The following is a 20,433-nucleotide window of genomic DNA, read 5'->3' on the forward strand; positions in this document are numbered from 1 at the left end:
GTGTGGGTCTGTTTGGGTTCATCTTGTTTGGGACCCTCTGTGTTTGCTGTACCTGGATATCTGTTTTCTTCTTTGGGTGCAGGAAATTCTCCGACCTAATTTCTTCAAATCCATTTTTAATCCCTTTCTCTCATCTCCTTCTGGAAGATCTATTATGCATAGGTTGGCATGCTTTATATTACCTCATTATTCTTGTATGTTACTCTTTTTTTTCCATTTGTCTTTCTGTTGTTCTGATTGAGTGCTTTCCATTATCCTATCTTCCAGATCACTTATTCATTCTTCTCTGTTATTTAGTCTGCTATTCATTGCTTCTGGTTTGGTTTTTATCTCAGTAACTGAGTTGTCTAATTTTGAAAGATAGTTTCTAGTTCCTTGTTACACTGATCTGAATTTCTATCAATAATTCTTAATTCCTTTAGCATTTTATTACTTTCTGAACTCAGGGTCTAGTAGACTGGCAAGGCCATTTTCATTATTCTTTTGGGGTATTGTTCTTTTAATTGGAAGTAGTTTCTCTGCTTTTTAACTATTCTTCCTAAATTCATAGAAACAGAGGAAGTTATCTCTGTGGTCTTAAAGTGTTGTTGTGGTCTTAAAGTGTTGTTATTATGTGGGAGTGGCCCTGTATAGACTGTGTTAGTCCAATATTTTTATGCAAGGGCTGTTTTTGGTATGGATGCTGCCACATCTTTCCTCAGAGTATGTTGGCTGTTATCCCCTTGATAGGAGATGTGATTGATGTTGTGGTGTCTAGAGCCTGCAATGGATATTGGGCGGGGCCTCCTCTTTGTTCCATGGCTGTCACAGCCCTGACAGTGGCAGAGTCTGCTCTCCAGTTGTTGAAGTAGAAGCCCTGAGAGTCAGGTTCAATAAGGGTCCCTTGTGCTTAAGTGTGTGTTCTGTCCCCAAGGAGGTTAGTGCTGAAGCAAGCGATGCCCATGTGGTCACAGTGAACCTGTGCAGGTATCCACAGTTCTGCCCAGAAGCAGCCCAAGGTCGCATTCCTTTCTCTACTGTGTTCATTCCAGACCTAGTTCTGGGCTGGCACCAGAGCCTGGAGCATGGTGCCTACAGGAATCAAGGCAGTTTCGCTGTTGCCTGGGACCTGGGCTGCCTCTCTGTTAGGGCTTTCCCAGGACTTGTCTGCCCCAGATCCATCTCCAAGCTGCAGTGTGAGGTAGGTGGAACCAGAGTGTTCCCACCAGGAAAGGAACCCCTGCATACTCCTCCCCAGGGGCTTTCCACTGGACTTGTGCAAATCTGTGATGCTGTTGATGACCCGGTGTACATGCCGACAAAGTCCACAGGTGTTGGGCTCACCCTCGGACCTCCCCTCTGCCCTAAGTCTGTGAGTGCTGATGATGGGCTCAGATGTCAGCCCTGCCCCAGCCATGTGCGTGCTAACAAAGTCTGCTACCGCAGGAGCTGTGCCCTGCTCTAGGCACCTTGACAATGGGCTCTAAGGTTCAGCCCCGACCCCAGGGTTTGTCCGCCCAATTTTCAGCACGTAGGTGCTGTGCGTATTAGCAGCCCCACAGGGCTCATGGTTTGGGCTAGGAAGTGCAGCTAGGTGGCAGCCGTCGGCACTGGTCTCTCTCTACCCTGATTGCTAGCAAGCTAGTACACAGGCACTCCTCGTGAACAGAGTCCAGGCTCCTACAACCCCTCTATCTGTCCCAGGCTACAGGGAAGGTCTGCCTGTGGGGACCCTCCCTCCTTCACAGATCCCTCCTAGGGATGCCAGTCCCATCCTGAAGCCTTTTTGCTTTTTTGCCTACCTGGATACATGCTGGGGGTGGTGGTCTTTCTTGCAGCTTTGGTTGTATGAGAGATCTTCTGCCAGTTTCCAGCTGATTTTCTGTGAAAATTGTTCCACTTGTGGATTGATTTTTTGATGTGTTTTTTGGGGGGAGGTAAGGTCCACATCCTCCTACTCTGCCATCTTGATCCCGTCCACTGTTGAGTTTCTGTTGTTACCTGAACACTTGACTCATCCCTTCTCCTAAACTGCAAGCTCTTAGGAACCAAAGATTAAGTAGTCTTATAATTGAGATTTGTTTTGTATTTTATATTAAAGCAGAGTGCTGATGAAGGCTTTATTTTGCATATCTTCCTATTGCCCACCACCACTCCAAAATCTACTCCTCACCTTTCTCCATGCTGCCTTCTGACTCAGGGGACTGATCTGGATAGGCTACCTCAGCAGTTCTCAAAGTATAGTCCCCAAAGCCCCGGGTTTCCTCAAGACTTTTTCAGGAGGTATACAGGTCAGAAGTATTTTTATAAGAATACTAAGACAGCACTTGCCTTTTGCAAAAATCAAAGGTGGATAAAACTTCTGGAGCCTTAGCAGGAATCAAGGCAGTGGCACCAACCTGCTGGTAGTCATTGTGTTCACTAACCCAATCTTTTAAGAAATGCCAGTTTCATTTAAGAATGCCCATGACAAAACAGAAAAAAAAACAGTATTAATTGCATTCAGTCTCACATCTTTTGCGTCCGTGTCTTTTTAATATTCCGTGTACTGAAATGGCAGTATGCATAAAGCATACTTCTGTGGTACCCCAAAGCATGATGGTTATTTCCAAGAAAAGCATCGACAGGACTGTTTCAACTGCAGGCTGAATATCTGCTTTTCTCATGGAACGCCATTTGGAAATAAGACTAACAGATAAACTGTAGTTATTCAGAATTGGCTAGAATTGGCTTTTGGCAGGTATTTTCTTGAAAATAACACAAGTGAGTCTATCATTTTGAGAAAGACATATTTGCTGCCAATGATAAAGTTTGAGTTTTTAAGCAAATATTAGAATTTTTGAAATATATCTGCTACGATGAGATTGACAATTTCCCAAAGTTTAAAGATTTTTCAGGTGAGATTGGTGGTGATGTTAACAAATGTTATTCTTTTGGATATTGTATATTCAAATGTGTCAGTATGTAAGTAGATCTGCCTAATTCACTAAACCAATATTTTCCAAACGACCAAGGACCAAGGCATAAAACTACAAAATCACGCATGGGTAAAAGGTACATTCAAAGTGCGATATCGACCAAGGGATTTTAATGTAACCAAATACATAAAGTTCATTGTTATAATTTCAGATTCCACATTGCACTAACCTTTAAGAAACTACTTGCTGAGCTTTGGTGCATTATTAAGACTATACATGACGTTTGGAAAAGATACTTAAAAGACCCCTTTTCTAACTGCATGTAGGTGTGAGGCTATACTTCTTTATACACTTCAACGAAAATAATATGTCACCACCTTTTGAATGCAGAAATCAATATGAAAATCCAGGTGTCCTCCATGAAGCCAAACATTAGCATTTCTCCAAAATGTAAAACAATGCCACCTACTCATTAGTTTTTGAAACAAGGAGCTGTTTTTCATTGAAATTTTTCTTGTATTAACATACAAGGGGTTTATTATTTTTTAATTAATCTTTTTAGTTTCTTAGCTGTCATTTCTAATATGGTAAGTATCAATGGATATAAGCTACATAAACAGAAGTTCTCAATAAAGAGTGTAATGGAGTTCTGAGACAAGAAAGCTTGAAAATTGGTAGGTTACGTAAATGGATGCTCTTACCTCTGACTTCCAACTGGGTACGACCAATGGGGAGCCCCTGCAAGAGATCAGAGAATGAGGGAGAGAGAGGTGGGGATGTTTATTCCCCCAACTCTCTCCCTGCAGGGTCACTTGTGCTCCCTCCTCCTAAGCCCTGTCTCACAACTCTCTCACTCTGGCCTCTAGTTTGCACCCCAGCCCTTTGCCCAGTGGTGGCAAAGGCTTTGCTGTTACCATTCCCAGGTCACAGTACTATTCCACTACCCCTGTGTTTCCCTACCGCATGTGTAAATAGCCTCTTGTTGAGTCTTAGCTGATAGAAACTGATTTAGGCATTTTTATCTTCTACCCACATAAATTGAAAAATATAAGTGAAATAAAAACTCTTTTTGAAATTTCTTCACAACGTAAACCTGATTCTTCCTAAGCACTTTCTGTGTAAGAGCCACTCATGTTCTTTTCCACCCCCTGTGCCATCAATGTCATGGCAAGTTCATATTTCTTAAAACAGTTATTCGCATTTGTCTCCAGATCTTCTCCCAAGGTGCTGACCCATTTTGCAAGTTTTTTGTTCTTTTTAATTGGGATATAGCTGCTTTCCAATGTTGTTAGTTTCTACTGTACAACAAAGTGAATCAGCTATATGTATACATATATTCCCTCCCTCTTGGACCTGCCTCACCGCCCCCCCCCCCCCCCCCCCCATCCAGGTCACCACAAACCACCAAGCTGAGCTCCCTGTGCTATACAGCAGGTTCCCACCTGCCCTCTGTTTTACACATGTCAGGGCACCTATGTCAATCCCAATCTCCCAATTCATCCCACCGTCCTCTCTCCACCGTGTCCACATGTCCATTCTCTACATCTGTGTCTCTATTCCTGCCCTGTAAACAGGTTCATCTGTACCATTTTTCTAGATTCCACATATGTCCATTAATATACCGGTATGTTGAAAAGGGAACCCTCTTGCACTGTGAGTGGGAATGTAAATTGATACAGTCACTATGGAGAACAGTATGGAGGTTCCTTAAAAAACTAAAACTAGAACTACCATATTACCCAGGAATCCCACTACCGGGCATATACCTGAGAAAACCCTAATTCAAAAAGACACATGCACCCATTATGCAAGTTTTGAAGCTGGCGCTTTTGACGTTAAGTTATGCAGATTTTAACAAGCCACATCTCGACTGCTGCCTGGCCAGCATGATAATAAGACACCATTATCTAATATGTAACATAATAAATGTGATAATATATGTATCTTAGAAGTAATGAAATATGATAGTTTAATTCCATGCTCAGCCAGCAACCTCTGATTAGTTGGCTTCATATGAAACTTCATCCACTCCCAAATCCTTCCGTTATTGCAACCTTAGTTCACTCACTTCACAGGTGCTTTAGAAATGAAGATCAACTTGCAAAATTATAAGGAATTTTGAAATCCTGGCTCTAGGGGAAGAGGGAGATTACTAGTCCATAGCTGTCACCAACTTGTGCTTAGCATGTTTTTACAGGTGAGCAGGACTTTTCAGTTTGAGGCTATTTTACTCCCAGAGAAGACAGGACCCCTCTTCCCTGAGCTTTGAGGATGCCTGGTCCTTTCTGGTGAGAGAGATCTGGTATGAGTCTCCTGTCCCAGGCACAGGTTTAGGCCTCTAGGTGGGTTGCTGAACCCTCAGGTATCCCATACATAGGAATTCCTGGTCCCTCTCCACCTCAGCTATGCACCCTAGTCCTAGGACAGATTCCACAAGGAGATATTCTCTTTGAATTTTTCTCACTTTTTACCTCATTTTTACTTCTGACTCTATCCTCTTTTTTTTTTTTTTTGAGAAAACATTTGTCATTCTGGACAGCCCAACCAACTGCTCATCTTAATTAAATTTACTCTGTTTACCTCAGGCCTCCTCTTCATAATTAGTTTGCAATTTCTGCTTTCCAATAGCAGTCACCTTTTCTCCCTATTCCTCGAAATCTAAGATGCCAAATCCTTGTTTTCCAATTTTTGTCAGTACATTTCTGGTCCATCTTAAAGCCTTCATTCACAGAGCCCCATTTTTCATCAACACGCATAAACTCATTTTTCAGATAATGAAGAAAGGGACTGGCTACAGTGAGCATCGAATGCAACACGAAGCAACATTTATCCAGGCAACAGGTATTATTATGCTGAGAACTGTGTGCGAGTTTATCACATAATCCTAAAAACAAACAACTAATAATAAACTCTGAAATTTGGAGAGGTTGCTGATGCATCCAAAGTCACATAGCTAATGGGTCCAGCAGCTCAGACTAAGTCTGTGTTTCTGGACACAGAGCCTAGGCTTTTTACCTTATTTCCTGAACACCTGATTGACAAAACACTGTTCTAGGCACCAAGAGGGAGACAGAAAAGCAGGGAGAAGGTGATCCCTCCTCCCAAGCAGCTTACATTCCAGCAGGGGAAAACAGACTATGTATAATAATACCAGTGCCTGGTAGAATGCAGTCTGCACCCAGTGAAATCCAAACCAAACACAGAGCACAGAGAATTCCAACAACAGAGACAGGAGGGCTTCGAGGAGAAACTGGCGATTGAACTGCACTTGAGTGATGGGTAGAATATAATGAGAACGCTGTTGAAAGGAGGAGAAAGTAGGCTGGATGCCTAAGGGTCTAGGGGAGGGAAGAAAGGGAAGCTGGGAAAGAGTTATTTATTACCGCCTGTCACTATTTGTGCTTCTGCTTCTTAGATTCACGGTCAGTCCAAAGTCCAGCTCGGCGAGGACAGCCCGCCCCTCCCAGCAGCCTGTCATGTATGTCTGTGAGCTGCTACCATTCCCCAACCAGCTGCAGCTCTGCCCTGGTGCCGGAAGCTGTCAATGAATTCTTAAAAGGGTTCTCCTGTCTCCCCTCCTGCGATCCCCTACTTCAGCTCACACTCTGGCTGTCATTTCGTCTTCACACTTGCCTAGCCTGAAAGAGGTGGACTCTGCTGAACAATGGAATTATCAGCGCGGAAGGACAGAACCGCGGGAGCCCGCAGGATCACTGGGACCAGGGGTTATACAAAGAAGAAAAGAAAAAGAAACACTTGACAGCCTCTGGGCAAATCTGACCCCCACTGCTCAGCTGGCACAGAGTACTGAAAAGGTTGGTGTGCCTCAGGTGGGGCAGGGGCTCTCCATGCCCCAAAGTACCCACCTCTGCCTTTGTCTTACAGAGCTCCTTGGACCCCTGAAAGCACTGAGCTCTGATTTCTGAACTGATCAACGCTTGACTTGTAAAAGAACAAATGCCTCAAAGCCCTGATCAAGGTAATACTGTTAGTTAACACCAAAGTTAACAATTAAAGCCCAGAATTTCCTCTCACTCCAGTGATTTCCCCAGCTATACCGCACCTATCCACCTTGTAAGGGAAGCAGGGGCTTACAGGATTTGCAGAGAAATCTTGACATCATATTCAAATGGCCAGAGAGCTTACACAAGGAATCAACAAATACATACCTCTGTCCTTTTGCTTATGTCGACTTGCCAACCTATAGACAGCAGCCACTTGTGTATTGATATCCAGCTATATTCTGAAAAAGATTTACGTTATCTATCAAAGACATATATGTCAAGATAAGAAATTAGAGATAGATGATGATGAGAAAGCACAGGAATACAATAGTAATGAAATGAGGCTGATATAAAATACCTTTCGGGAAGCACTATTTGCCCGTTATAGGAAAGTGGCACATTTGCCTCCAGATTTTCTAACGGTTAAATTGTTCTGTCCATCATATGATTCTGCTTCCCAAAGATAAAATCAAACTATTTGCCAAGAAGAAAAACAATCGTTTTTCATAAATAAAGTGAAGAATTTCACTGAAGGGGTCTGGCATTGTGTGATATAGCAAACCAGGCCCTCAGCACCCTCCATTGTGTGATATAACAAACCAGGCCCTCAGCACCCTCCATTGTGTGATATAGCAAACCAGGCCCTCAGCACCCTCCAAGAGATGTTTTTGGTTTTTATCTGGTGATCACACAGCATAATTGACTTAGGTTACTCTGTGACTTCTAACTTCTGCACAACAAATTCCTGGCGAAACTTAAAGTTTTTGCAAAGGTAGTGCCCATATATTTATGCCATAAATAATTGTCTCACTCACTGATACATGAACAATGTTCAAATATGTATAGGTATTATTATGATTGTAAAACACACTTAAATTTGGTACAGAATTCATGGAGGCTTGTTTTCTCATTCTCTACTTGACAAGAGACACTAGAAGTAGAATTAGTATCATGTGGAAATGGTGGGTGAGGGGCTCCACATGACTTCACAATATGCAAACGAACTCCATCTTCAAAGACACAACCAGTACAGTATAGTCCTTTACAGCCACCATCCATCCCGACTGGTCAGTGCAAGTGCTGTACCAGGTGTCAAAGAGCAACGTTGTCTTTAATAAATACTAATTTTATTATCTCCCTTGTTAAGAGAAATTGAGAAGCACTCATTTGGAGGACTTAATAGATTGTGTATCCTACAAGCCCTTCTCTACAAATATTTTTCTCTTGACTAAGTGTTTGAATAGAGCCCAAGAGAATTCAGATTTGTAATCCGTGACAATTACCTGGCTTGGGCACTTTTAACTCGAAGCTGAGTTAGAGGATCAGTTGACATTCTTTTGTGAAATTTGAGAAGCCTAACAAGGATATACATCTCACCTCCATTCTGCGAGGGGATTCAGGCAATATGTGGTAAGAAAGTTGAGTTTGTAGTCATCTTTATGTCTGCATCCCTCTACCTTAACCTCACAGACTAAAAAGCAATCTACATTCCAGAAGGCTCTAAATAGAATGGCCAAACTTGTTTAAGCCAGAATATTCCACAGCCAAATGACTGCTCCACCATTTTAAAATGTCATTCACGGAATGCCTAATATTAAGGAATGTTATTTCCTGCTATTTCTTATATGAGAAACATGTACCAAGAGCACTGAGGTGACTTGCTGTGCAAAATTATTAAAGATGAATTAATTAAAAAGTAATTCTCTGCAAAATAGTTTTCCTTTTAGGATACACAGTCTGTAGTTTTTCTCTTCTGTAATAATTAGATGGCATGTTAGGTTGTCTACTAAGATCTCTCCCAGATCACAATATTGAAAACACAGCAGCCTTACGTAAAAGGAAGTTCATCCCAGTGTGTTATCAGATGATAAGAAACTAATTAAAACGAAGGGAAGTCAGGACATAGCCATGCTTTGTCTCACTGGAAAAGCTTGCCTATTTGATTAAGGGGCACCCCTACTCACTTGGAGTCTTGTGGGATATTATTTTCAGATTCTTTATAAGCATCAGTAGGTGAGCACTGTGGGGGAGAGAGAGAGAAAGTTATTTTGAATTGATTTAATCAGTTTTTTGTTCACAACAGAAAGCTGACTGAAGGTCAATAAAAATGACAAATGGGTTTCCCTGGTGGCGCAGTGGTTGAGAGTCCGCCTGCCGATGCAGGGGACACGAGTTCGTGTCCCGGTCCGGGAAGACCCCACATGCCGCAGAGCGGCTGGGCCCGTGAGCCATGGCCACTGAGCCTGCGCGTCGGGAGCCTGTGCTCTGCAACGGGAGAGGCCACAACAGTGAGAGGCCCGCGTACCACACACAAAAAAAAAAATTCTATATTATTCCTGATAGAATCCTGTATGAAGTGACTATTATCCCCATAGAGCAGCAGTGGCTAAATCCCACAGGCCCTTCATCTAAAATATTAGCTTGAGAAACTCATAGTTTCAAAAAGTAAAGTGGCCAGTATTTTGAACAGAATGTGTTTTAAGTAACAGGTTTTAGTTAGGAGCTGTAATGTTTATCTTTTCAAAAAATGTAGTCTATTATACTTTGGTCGTAATCAAATTGTGCCATATCTATAACCTATCAAAGGCAAATAAATCAGCAAGAAACGTGGCCCACCATTCAGCATGTGCTCTGAACTTAGGCTGGGGCAGGCGGTATTCCCTAGGTGATTTATTTACTTTAAGCTTCATGATCACAGGTACTGGGGAAGAAAAGAGGGTCAGCGATTAAGTAACTTTATTTTTCCTGGTTTTTTTTTTTTTAATTGCAGTATAGTTGATTCACAATATAATAGTTTCAGGTATTCAACATAGTGATTCAAAGTTTTTATAGATAATACTCTAAACTATTGGCTCGATTCCCTGTGCTGTACAGTATATCCTTGTAGCTTATTTATTTTATACATAGTAGTTTGTACCTCTTAATCGTCTACCACTACCTTGCTCATCCCCACATCTTTCTCTCCACTGGTAACCACTAGTCTGTTCTCGGTGAGTCTGTTTCTGTTTTGATATATTCATTCATTTGCTTTATTTTTTAGATCCCACATATTAAATAACATCCAGTATTTGCCTTTCTCTGTCAGACTTATTTCACCAAGCATAATACCCTCCAGGTCCATCCATGTTGTTGCAAAGGGCAAAATTTCACTTTTTATGGCCATGCAGTATTCCATTGCATATGTATACACATCTTCTTTATCCAGTTATCTGTTGATGGGTACTTAGGTTGCTTCCGTATCTTGGCTATTGTTAATAATGCTGCTATGACATTGGGATGCATGTATCTTTCTGAATTCTTGTTTTTATTTTCTTTGGATAAACACCTAGGAGTGGAATTGCTAGATCATAGGGTAGTTCTATTTTTAGTTTTTTGAGGAACCTCCATGCTGTTTTCTGTAATGGCTGCACCAAATTTCTTTCCCAGTGTACGAGGGTTCCTTTTTCTTCACATCCTCATCAACATTTGTTATTTGTGGTCTTTTTGATGATAGTCATTCTGCAGGTGTGAGGTGCGTATCTCATTGTGGTTTTGATTTGCATTTCTCTGATAATTGGCGATGCTGAGCACCTTTTCATGTGCATATTGGCCATCTGTATGTCTTCTTTGGAAAAATGTCTATTCAGGTCTTCAACCCATTTTTTAATCAGATTGTTTCTATTTTCATGTCATTTGCAAGTATTTTCTCCCATTCAGTAGGTTGTCTTTTCATTTTGTCCATGGTTTCCTTTGCTGTGCAAGAGCTTTTATGTTTAATTAGGTCCCATTCGTTTATTTTTGCTTTCGTTTCCTTGCCTTAGGAGGCAGTTCCAAAAAATTACTGCTGTGACTTATGTCAGAGTGTTCTGCCTATATTTTACTCTAGGATTTTTATGCTTTCCAGTCTCACATGTAAGTATTTACTCCATTTTGAGTTTATTTTTATATATGGTATAAGAAATTGTTCTAATTTCATTCTTTTACATGTAGCTGTCCAGTTTTTCCAACCTCACTGATCGAAGAGACTGTCTTTTCTCCGTTGTATATTCTTGCCTCCTTTGTCACAATTTCATCGGCTTATTTCTGGGCCTTCCATTCTGTTCCACTGACCTGTGTGTCTATTTTTGTGCCAGTACCGTAGGCTTTTGATTACTGTCGTTTTTTTTAGTATATTCTGAAGTCTGGGAACATGATACCTCTGGCTCTGTTCTTTCTCCAGACTGTTTTGGCTCTTCAGAGTCTTTCGTGTTTCCATACAAATTTTAAAATTATTTGCTCTAGTTCTGTGAAAAATGCCATTGGTATTTTGATAGATACTGCATTGAATCTGTAGACTGCCTTGGGTAGTATGGTCATTTTAAAAACATTAATTCTTCCAATCCATGAACACAGTCTATCTCTCCATCTGTTTGTGTCACTTCAATTTCTTTCATCAGTGTCTTATAGTTTTCCAAGTACAGGTCTTTTACCTCATTAGATTTATTCCTAGGTATTTTATTCTTTTCGATGTGGTTATAAATGGGATTGTTTCCTAAATTTCTCTTCCTGGTAGTTCATTATTAGTGTAAAGAGATACAATGGACTTCTGTATATTAATTTTATATCCTGCAACTTTACTGAATTCATTGATGAGCTCTAGTACTTACTGATGAGCTCTAGTAGTTTTTGGTAGCATCTTTAGGATTTTCTATGTATAGTATGATGTCATCTGCAAACACTGATTGTTGCTTGGACTGAGGTGTCCCAGTACTGGTGCCTACAGACTGGTGGGCAGGGGTGGGTCTGGGTCCTGAGGCTAACAAGCTCGAGGGAGGATTCCAAAATGGTGGTTGTTAGCACCAGAGTCCTCCTGTTAGAAGAGCACTCAAAAAAGGGCTGCCACCAGTGTCTATGTTCCCAGGGTGAGTCCCAGTTGCCTCCTGCCTCTCTGGGAGATGCTCAAGATCGGCAGGTGGGTCTGACCCAGGCTCCTTTCAAATCACTGCTTCTGCCCTGGGTCCCAGAGCATGTGATATTTTGTTTGTGAGCCATTTAAGAGTGGAGTCTCTATTTCCCACAGCTCTCTGGGCCTCCCGAAAGTAAGCCTCATTGGCCATCAAAGCCACACATTCTGGGAGCTCTGCCTGCTGGTGCAGGAACCCCAGGCTGGGGAGCACAGCATGGGGCTCAGACCCCTCGCTCCTTGGGGAGCACTTCTTCAATTGTAGTTATTCTCCCATTTGTGGGTTGCCCACCTAGGGGTATGGATCTTGACTAGACTGCGGCTCTGCCACTCCAACCTGTCTTGTTGTGGTTCCTTGTTTATAGCTTCAGTTGTAGAAGGTCTTTTCTGGTAACGTCCAGTATTTCTCATCAATAGTTTCTCTGTAAATAGTTGTAAGTTTGGAGTGCCTGTGAGAGAAGTGAGCTCAGGATCTTCCCACTCTGCCATCTTGAGAACTCTCCAAGTAACTTGCTCTAGGTGGACCTCATAACTGCAATGTAGAACTTGCCTCTTCCAGGATATAGTCAATGGCTAAATTTCCAAGCAAAAGTACTCTTCCTATTCCTTGCTTCCCTTTGCTCTATCGAATATACAGCACCACCACAATGGGATACCACTTCATGCAATTATCATGGCTAGTATCAAAAACAAAAAACCCCAGAAAATAGCAAGTGTTGGCAAGGATATAGAAAAATTGGAGCCCTCATGCACATCTGACGGTAATATAAAATGGTACAAACTTCATGGAAAATAGTTTTATAGTCCCTCAAAAAGTTAAACATAGAATGACTGTATAATCCAGAAATTCCACTTCTGTATATATACCCAGAAGAATTGAAAGCAAGGACTTAAAAGATACTTGTACACCAATGTTTATAGCAACATTATCCACAACAGAAAAAGGCAACGACCCAACTGTCCATCAACAGATGAATGGATAAACAAACTGTAGCACATCATATAATGGAATATTATTTAGCCATAAAAAGAAATGAAATTCTGATACATACTCTGACATGGCTGAACCTTGAGAACATACTAAGTGAAATAAGCCAGACACAAAAGGACAAATATTGCACGATTCCACTTATATGTGGTACTTAAAATAGGCAAGTTCAGAGAAACAGAAAGTAGAATAGAGGGTACTAGGGCCTGGGAGAAGAGGGAATAGAGATATTGTTTAATGGGTACAGAGTGTCTGTATGGGATGATTAGAAAGTTCTGGAAATGGACACTGGTGATAGTTACATAATTTTGTGAAGTATTTAATGCCACCAAGTTGTACACTTATGTATACTTTACCACAATTTTTTTTTTAAGAAATACAGCACTAGAAGCCACTATGCCCACCCCTCACTCTCCCTCATGCCAGATATTGTACAAACCATGATTCTATTAGCATTTGCTGCATCCTATCCTAGGACCACTGAAAGCATCCCAAACTGTCTGTACTGGGCAACCCTGATAAATCCCCTGTGAGGACAAGCATGTCCCTGATAGGAAATACTGGGATGCCTCCCAGGTGGTGGTTTCAGGAGGCCGCTGCACTCCTGGACCCTGCAGCTTTAAACAAGTTATTACGAAACAATGGCTTGAACTGTGTATTGGCAAGAACTGTGTGACTCTTCAAATTCAACGGGTTTAATTAGGTTATAAGAGAATTAGTACTATGGGTATACACCTGATAGAATAACTTAAATCTTGAAAGCATTTGAATGTTATTGGTTGAAAAGGTGGGCGTTTGAAATAGAACACCCACTGCCAGAAAAAGTTGACCCTAAGGAAAAAGCTATCCATTAATAAATGAAAGCTTCTGTCAAGGAGCTACACTGGCCTAAGTAAAACGATGCTTTGAGCGTATCTGGAAGGACAGGTAATGAGTGCCTGAATCTAAAGAAGAATTCTCTGCTATCATCCAATTTATCATCCAACTAGCGGTTAGAAACCAACCCCATCCCTTAGACAGGTGACTGCTCCACCACATCCCTGCCACAGACAAGACAGTTCTATCCTCTCTGCCTTCCCCGTTTCTCCTCATCTTGAGGTAAGGGGCAACGTCGAAATCCAGGAATCATAATAGCAAAGCACACAAAGATGTAATGGAATTACTGGCTACTGTTCTTTCCTTTGCCATGACAAAGGAGGTTTCCTGGTAAGACACTAGGTGGGTAAGAACCTAGTGACTCCCTCTAAGGTACAGAAACATCCTCGTGCAAATTAAAGTATTTACCACCCAAGTGCTAACTCTATCTTCTACCTCTCTTGGCCACCGTGGTAGCTGAACGAGGAACAACTCCTCGGCACCTGCTGTGCTCTGAGGTGTCCCTTACTCCACGCATTAGCTTTTCTCAGTGGGTAAGAAAACACCTGGAAGCAATAACATCACCAGTACTGGAGTAGGATGACCAGAAATCGACAATTCTTAGAACCAGGAGGACCTCTAAGCCTATGTGGTCTAACTCTTTCATTTTACAAATGAAGAAACTGAGGCAAGGAAAATTGAAAAGAGCTGCCTGGGGTCATAGTTTTCATTAGTGATGAATAAGGGGCTGACCTTGAGAGGTCCCCACTCTTCATTTGATGAACCTCGCCTTAAGAATAGTTTTCTGTTGCGGCCACGATAGAAGCCATCTGGTTCTGGAAGGCAGTCATGACGTGGGTAGGTTCATTTCGTTTGAATAATGGCTCCAGGTAGAGAGAAAATATGTTTTTCTCTCTTCAAGCTATTTACTCTGAGTCACTGCTCAGGACGGTGGCCTCCCTTTGAATGATTCATGTCATGACAGCCACTACAGACTTGAAACTCTTAAACTCATAGGCCCTATGTCATTGGGCCTATGATGTATTGGATTTTACTTAAAACAGGGAAAATGCAAGTTGTTCAAAAGTGATATTTTTCTATCCCTCTGTGGCTGGGATTTGGTGAATAGTACATGAGAAATTCCAAATGGCAGCTTTCAGTTTTGGGGTTTTTTTTTTCCCCCCTACTAGCACAATTTGAAGAGTGATACAGATTTGGCTTTCTGGTTTGTTTTGTAAATTAGTAAAATATGGTCACAATTGAGTTTGTGGCCTAGACTCCACCAGTTTACCAATGCTCTATGATTTGTTTCTTATCCCAATGGGCAGCCTTCTCTCCAAAGTCTCATATGTTACCAAGAAGAAAAAGACTAGATTCAAGTCCAGGTTTTACCTCTACCACCCCTGCAGCCTTAGAAGAACCATCAGCTTTTCTGTATCCTGGGTTTCTCATCCCGGAGTTTTTGATACCAATTCTGATCTTGGGCTACGTCATTAGGGATATTGTATAGGCTAGTTGAGATCAACACATTCACAATTAAAATCCCAATTTATTTCTGATCTGATTCTTGTACTTAGTCGCCAATACCAGAAATGTTGTCAGAACATGACCCTTAAGTCTGGCCTTAGGTAACAATTTCTTTACTTATCAGGACACTGAGTTTTAAAAGTCAGAAGCCCATTTAAACATGGAAACTATGGTTGTGGCAGCCTTTTCTACTGACTTCAGTAGAAAATAAATGTACTTTAATCAATAAATGTACTTTAATAAATGTACTTTAATAAAATAAATGTACTTTAATGTCCCCAAAATAAATGTACTTTAATCAATACACTAGGTAGATCTCATTCAGTTGCAAGATACAGAAATCAAACTCATATTGACCGAAAGAAAAAGTATTTGATTGGCTTCCTAACGAAACTGTGTGCTGGGGAAGGTCATGGCAGCAAAGAAAGATGTGCAGGAATCAGGATCTTAGGCTCTATCTGAATTTCTACTTGGCTTCCTGATCGGCTTCATCTATAGACTCTCTGTGAGACAGTAGACGAGATGGCTACCAGTGGCCTCAGACCCAAATCCTCTGATGCGATAACCCATTAGGAAAAAAATTATGCTTTCTTCCAGTTTCAATCCTGGTGAAAAGTCATAGCTGGTTAGTCCTGGGTTCTGTTCCCACTCCTCTGGTGGTTACAGAGCAAGTGGAGGAGAAGAGGGACAGAGTAGGTTAGCAGAAGAAGGATTAAGGGAAAGTTTGTTGGACAAATACTTTAGCCACCACTGTCCACTGTATTTACAAAACTCATCAATCAATTAGCCACAACTACACAGTAGAAAAGATATTGCTGTCTTTCACAATTAGAAACGGACATTGCCACAGAGTTAGGTGAGCTTTTCTGAGCTGCAATAGGACTTTAAATACCAAAGCAAAGCCTGAACCCCCATCACAACTTCCTATCAGTGATTCATTCATTCATTTATGATTTTATTCAACAAAGAGTTGTTCAGTGGCTGCCATCTCCCAAGCATTGAGTTAGGTGCTGGCTGTGCATCAGTAAGCAGCACAGCTGTGATCTTCACCTTCATACAATTAAACAAGTAATCCCATTAAGTGAAATAAGTGGTCTGCTAAGTAATGTACCTTATTCTACCAGACGATACTAGGGCGGTACATAACATATTTGGGGGTTGAGGATGGAGGTGAAGTATTCAGGGAAGACTTCTTGGGAGAAATAACATTTCAAATGATATCTATATGATGAGTAACAGTTACCCAAGTCTGAGGGACAGAGTGAAGTCCCTTTAAACATGCAAATGTCCCATGTCAATAAGGTCATGACACGTGGAAAAACGAACGCGTTAAAGACAGCCAGCCTTTCTCTTTGCATTCAGTACATTGTTTTCACTTACTTTCTTCTGGGAAGGATAAAACAGCCCGGCACATTTCTACTTTACTGCTTTCCCTCCAGGTCCCTTTTTATTATCCCTAAAGCTAGAAGTGGCCCAAATGGGGAAATGCTGCAGTGTAGGGATCAGTGGAAGTGACCAAACAGGTTTCTTTTCCATTCACCTTCAACCCATAATTTCAAGTCATGTCCTACTGCCTCTGTCACAGCTCCTCCTGTCCCGTGAAATGGCCTCTGAGGGAGTAACAGACATGCAATATAACAGCTGGCGTTTTCCCTAGAAATAGTTGGCCTTGCCTCAAATGTGATCTTTCCTCACGCAGCTCGACGCTCGCAAGAGCAGTTGACCTGCATCAGAATTATGTCCTTGCCTGTGTCTTCTTGTTAGATGCGAGATGAGCTGTTACTAAGCTCTGTCCAAGTAATGGGGGCCATGCATAAAAAATAAATAATTGAGCATAACTAAAATGAATAATCTATTCTCAAACGTTAAATATTTGCATATTTAAGCTTGCTCCAAAAAATTGGCAGAGCACAAACCAGCAAAATGGCATCGCATAATATCGACCACAAAGCCCTGGAATGTGATTCTAGCAAAGCACAATGAAGTCAAAGCTCTGTGTGTACAGATTAGATAAACGCTTCAGCTCAGTGCCTGGAGAACAAACAACATGCTTAGAATTTTTTTTAATGTAGCTTCTTCTTTTAGTTCAGAATAATAGGACTTCTGACCAAGAATGGAGTCTTGGGAGAGGCAACTTATACCAACAGCAAGAAGCCAGGTTGGTTGTCAGAAGACCTGAGGCCTAGGCTCAGTTGCATCTCTGATGTGTTTGTCCTCTAGCCAGACACATAGCCTTGCTTTGCTTCCACTTCATTTCTAAAATGGTGTAACAGTATTCTCCACCTACCTAACGGACTATAAAAAGCACACAGAAAACACAGAGATACCTGCCCTGGCTCCCATCCCCCTGTAGGAACACAAGCAGCCTCTGAAGGCCCACGTCTTCACCCTGGAGTTGGTGGTGGGCATGGGTTTGCTGTATGCTCTACGGCAATTCATCTTGAACTGGAAGAGTTGTCCTTCTGACCTTTCCTCTGCCTGCTTCTCATACTGGAGAGAAGCATCAGAACCAGCGGCAAGCAGAGGCCTAGGGCTCTAAATCAGTATTTCTTTTAAAGGAATTTCTAAGAGGGAAATACAGTTGAGAAAGGCTGTGTGGTCTCCTCTAATAACCTAGAAAGGCAGAAGTTGGAAAGTCAAGGAGTATTTATCAGGGTATCCTAGTATTGAGAGAAAAACTATCAGCTTAAAGAAAACCCCAGACTTCTGTTTTTTTTTTCTTTTCAACTTCAGCCTTTTTACAACACCAAGAAGAGAAAGCAGGCCCCAGGCCAACATTTATATTGCCACTGTTCCTGTTTGGCTTTGTGAGAACAAATTGTACTCAGAAGCATGATCTATCAATGACATCTGTCACACGCTGGTTACCAGGCTGATTTAATTTCTCTCTCCTTTCTCGTGCTTCCTACTAAAGCTTCCTTCAAGGTCAAAGAAGACAACCTTCTGAAATAATGACCAAATTCTATCAATATATCATATGATAGTCACATGTCACTAATTTACATGGCACCGTTTTATTTATTATACTCTGCTGGGAGGCCTCAAATCAGTTAAAATGTCTTCACAGAGATCATTTCAAAGGCCTTCTTTCCTTCAATATCTGATGAAATGCAATTATACATATGATAGTCACATGTCACTAATTTACATGGCACGTTTTATTTATTATACTCTGCTGGGAGGCCTCAAATCAGTTAAAATGTCTTCACAGAGATCATTTCAAAGGCCTTCTTTCCTTCAATATCTGATGAAATGCAATTATCCAAATCAAGTTGTGGTCTCATGGAGTGGAAATGTATGTCCTTCAGTAGGGTGAGTAACTGTTGGGGGTACTGCAGTAGACCTAAGTGAAGTACAAGAAATGACAGAGCGGAGGGCAGTGATGACAGGGAGTGGGGGGTCTGTTCAAACCATGCAGAACCCTGGGGTGACGGGGGGGCAGAGTCAAGGTGGGAGGAGCCTCTTCCCTGGGACCAGAGATCAAAGGTCTGCACTGTGAGTCCTTCAGAGTGAGACCGTCTCATTGAGAGTGAGAGAGTCTCTCAGGTGCCTCTGTGTCAGCCTCTTAAAAGTGGCCAGCAAGATACAACTGAAGAATTGGAATGGGAGAAGAGTAGAAAACTAGAGGTGAATGTGAGAAAGATGGGAAAGAAAGAAGCTAACATCACTGATTTCTCCATCATGCCTTTCCTACCAACTACAGGAGTTGAGAAGGAAGGCAAAAAAAAAAAAAAAAAAAAAAAAAGGAAAAAAAAAAAAAAAAAAAACAGAGAAGGACACCATTATATAAAGATTCACTGGGATGACCTAAATAAAAAGGGATACAAAACACTTCCTGGCACGTTGTTACATGGTAGAAATGCCTATTATTGATTTCACTAGGATAGACCCGAGACCCGCTCGCAGCAATTCAAATCCCTGGAAATAAGTGATTCAGTGTGAGCCACAAAGCATTAGAAAAACTGGATTTTGAAGAGTATTAAAAGAAAAAGAATGAGCCAGTGAGAGAGCATACTTTGAAAGCTAAGATTAAAAACATGTTTTTTTCTCTCCAGGGAGGAAACAACTGCTGTAGGAGGCACTGTGATTGTTTTCAAAGGCATTATGTTGGACTGGCAGTCTCAATAAAAGGAGTGGCAGACTTGAAGTCTGAACTTGGAAACGAAAAACTGAAAGGCAACAGTGGAAAATATTCGCCACATACTTCCATCTTAGGGGTCCAATATTAAAGCTTTATTAAGGCCAGTAAATATATGCTAGAGATGGAGCTTGAAGAAAATCTGAGAGCTTTGTACGGACAGGAAAAATGTTTCTGGTGTAAAGAATGTTCCTTCGTGTTTGTACAAAATTCCTTCTTTCCTTGCCACTATTAGATTCCAGCCATTGCACAATTTACCCTTTCTCATCTCTGATCTGTTGACCTCATGGTCTACTCACTATGTTCACTAAAGACCTTGCCTGTGGCTCGTGATCTGTCGATCTGCCTCATGACTCCTCTATCATCCTGAACAACTTCAATCCCTCCAGACACCTACGAGGTAGACAAGTCTTTGGCCTTCTCAATTCTGGTGACTTTCAACTCCACCTCTATTGTGCCACACGGAACCATAAACACACCATGGCTTTTACCGTCATTGGAATTTTCTACCTGTGAAATTTCAATCTTTCATCTACTCATTCATTTTACAAATGCCTACTGAATACCTTCCTCGTGCCGACCATTGTGCTAATCGCTGTAAAAGTAGTTACAGTTAAAAAAGACAATATTTCTTCCTTTGTGGAACTTACAAACTAATGAAGGAGACAGAAAAACTAACAGGCAATTACAATAGAATGACATAAATGCTTTGCTGGCAAACCCACAGGAAGAACATCTGATCTGGATACAGGTTGTCATGCAAGGCTTCCTGTACAAGTGAAGTCTAAGCTGAAACTTTAAGAAGGAGTATAAGCGCCAATTATTAGAGAAATGCAAATCAAAACTACAATGAGGTACCACGATTAAAAAGTCTACAAATAACAAATGCTGAAGAGGGTGTGGAGAAAAGGGAACCCTCCTACACTGCTGGTGGGAATGTAAGTTGGTACAGTCACTATGGAAAACAGTATGCAGGTTCCTTAAAAAAACTAAAAATAGAGCTACCATGTGATCCAGCAACCCCAGTCTTGGGTGTATATCCAGACAAAACTCTAATTTGAAAAGTTAAATGCACCGCTATGTTCATAGCAGCACTATTCACA

The sequence above is a fragment of the Neophocaena asiaeorientalis genome, unplaced genomic scaffold (genome assembly GCF_003031525.2).
Source record: "Neophocaena asiaeorientalis asiaeorientalis breed wild unplaced genomic scaffold, Neophocaena_asiaeorientalis_V1.1 scaffold597, whole genome shotgun sequence".
Taxonomy (NCBI): Eukaryota; Metazoa; Chordata; class Mammalia; order Artiodactyla; family Phocoenidae; genus Neophocaena; species Neophocaena asiaeorientalis.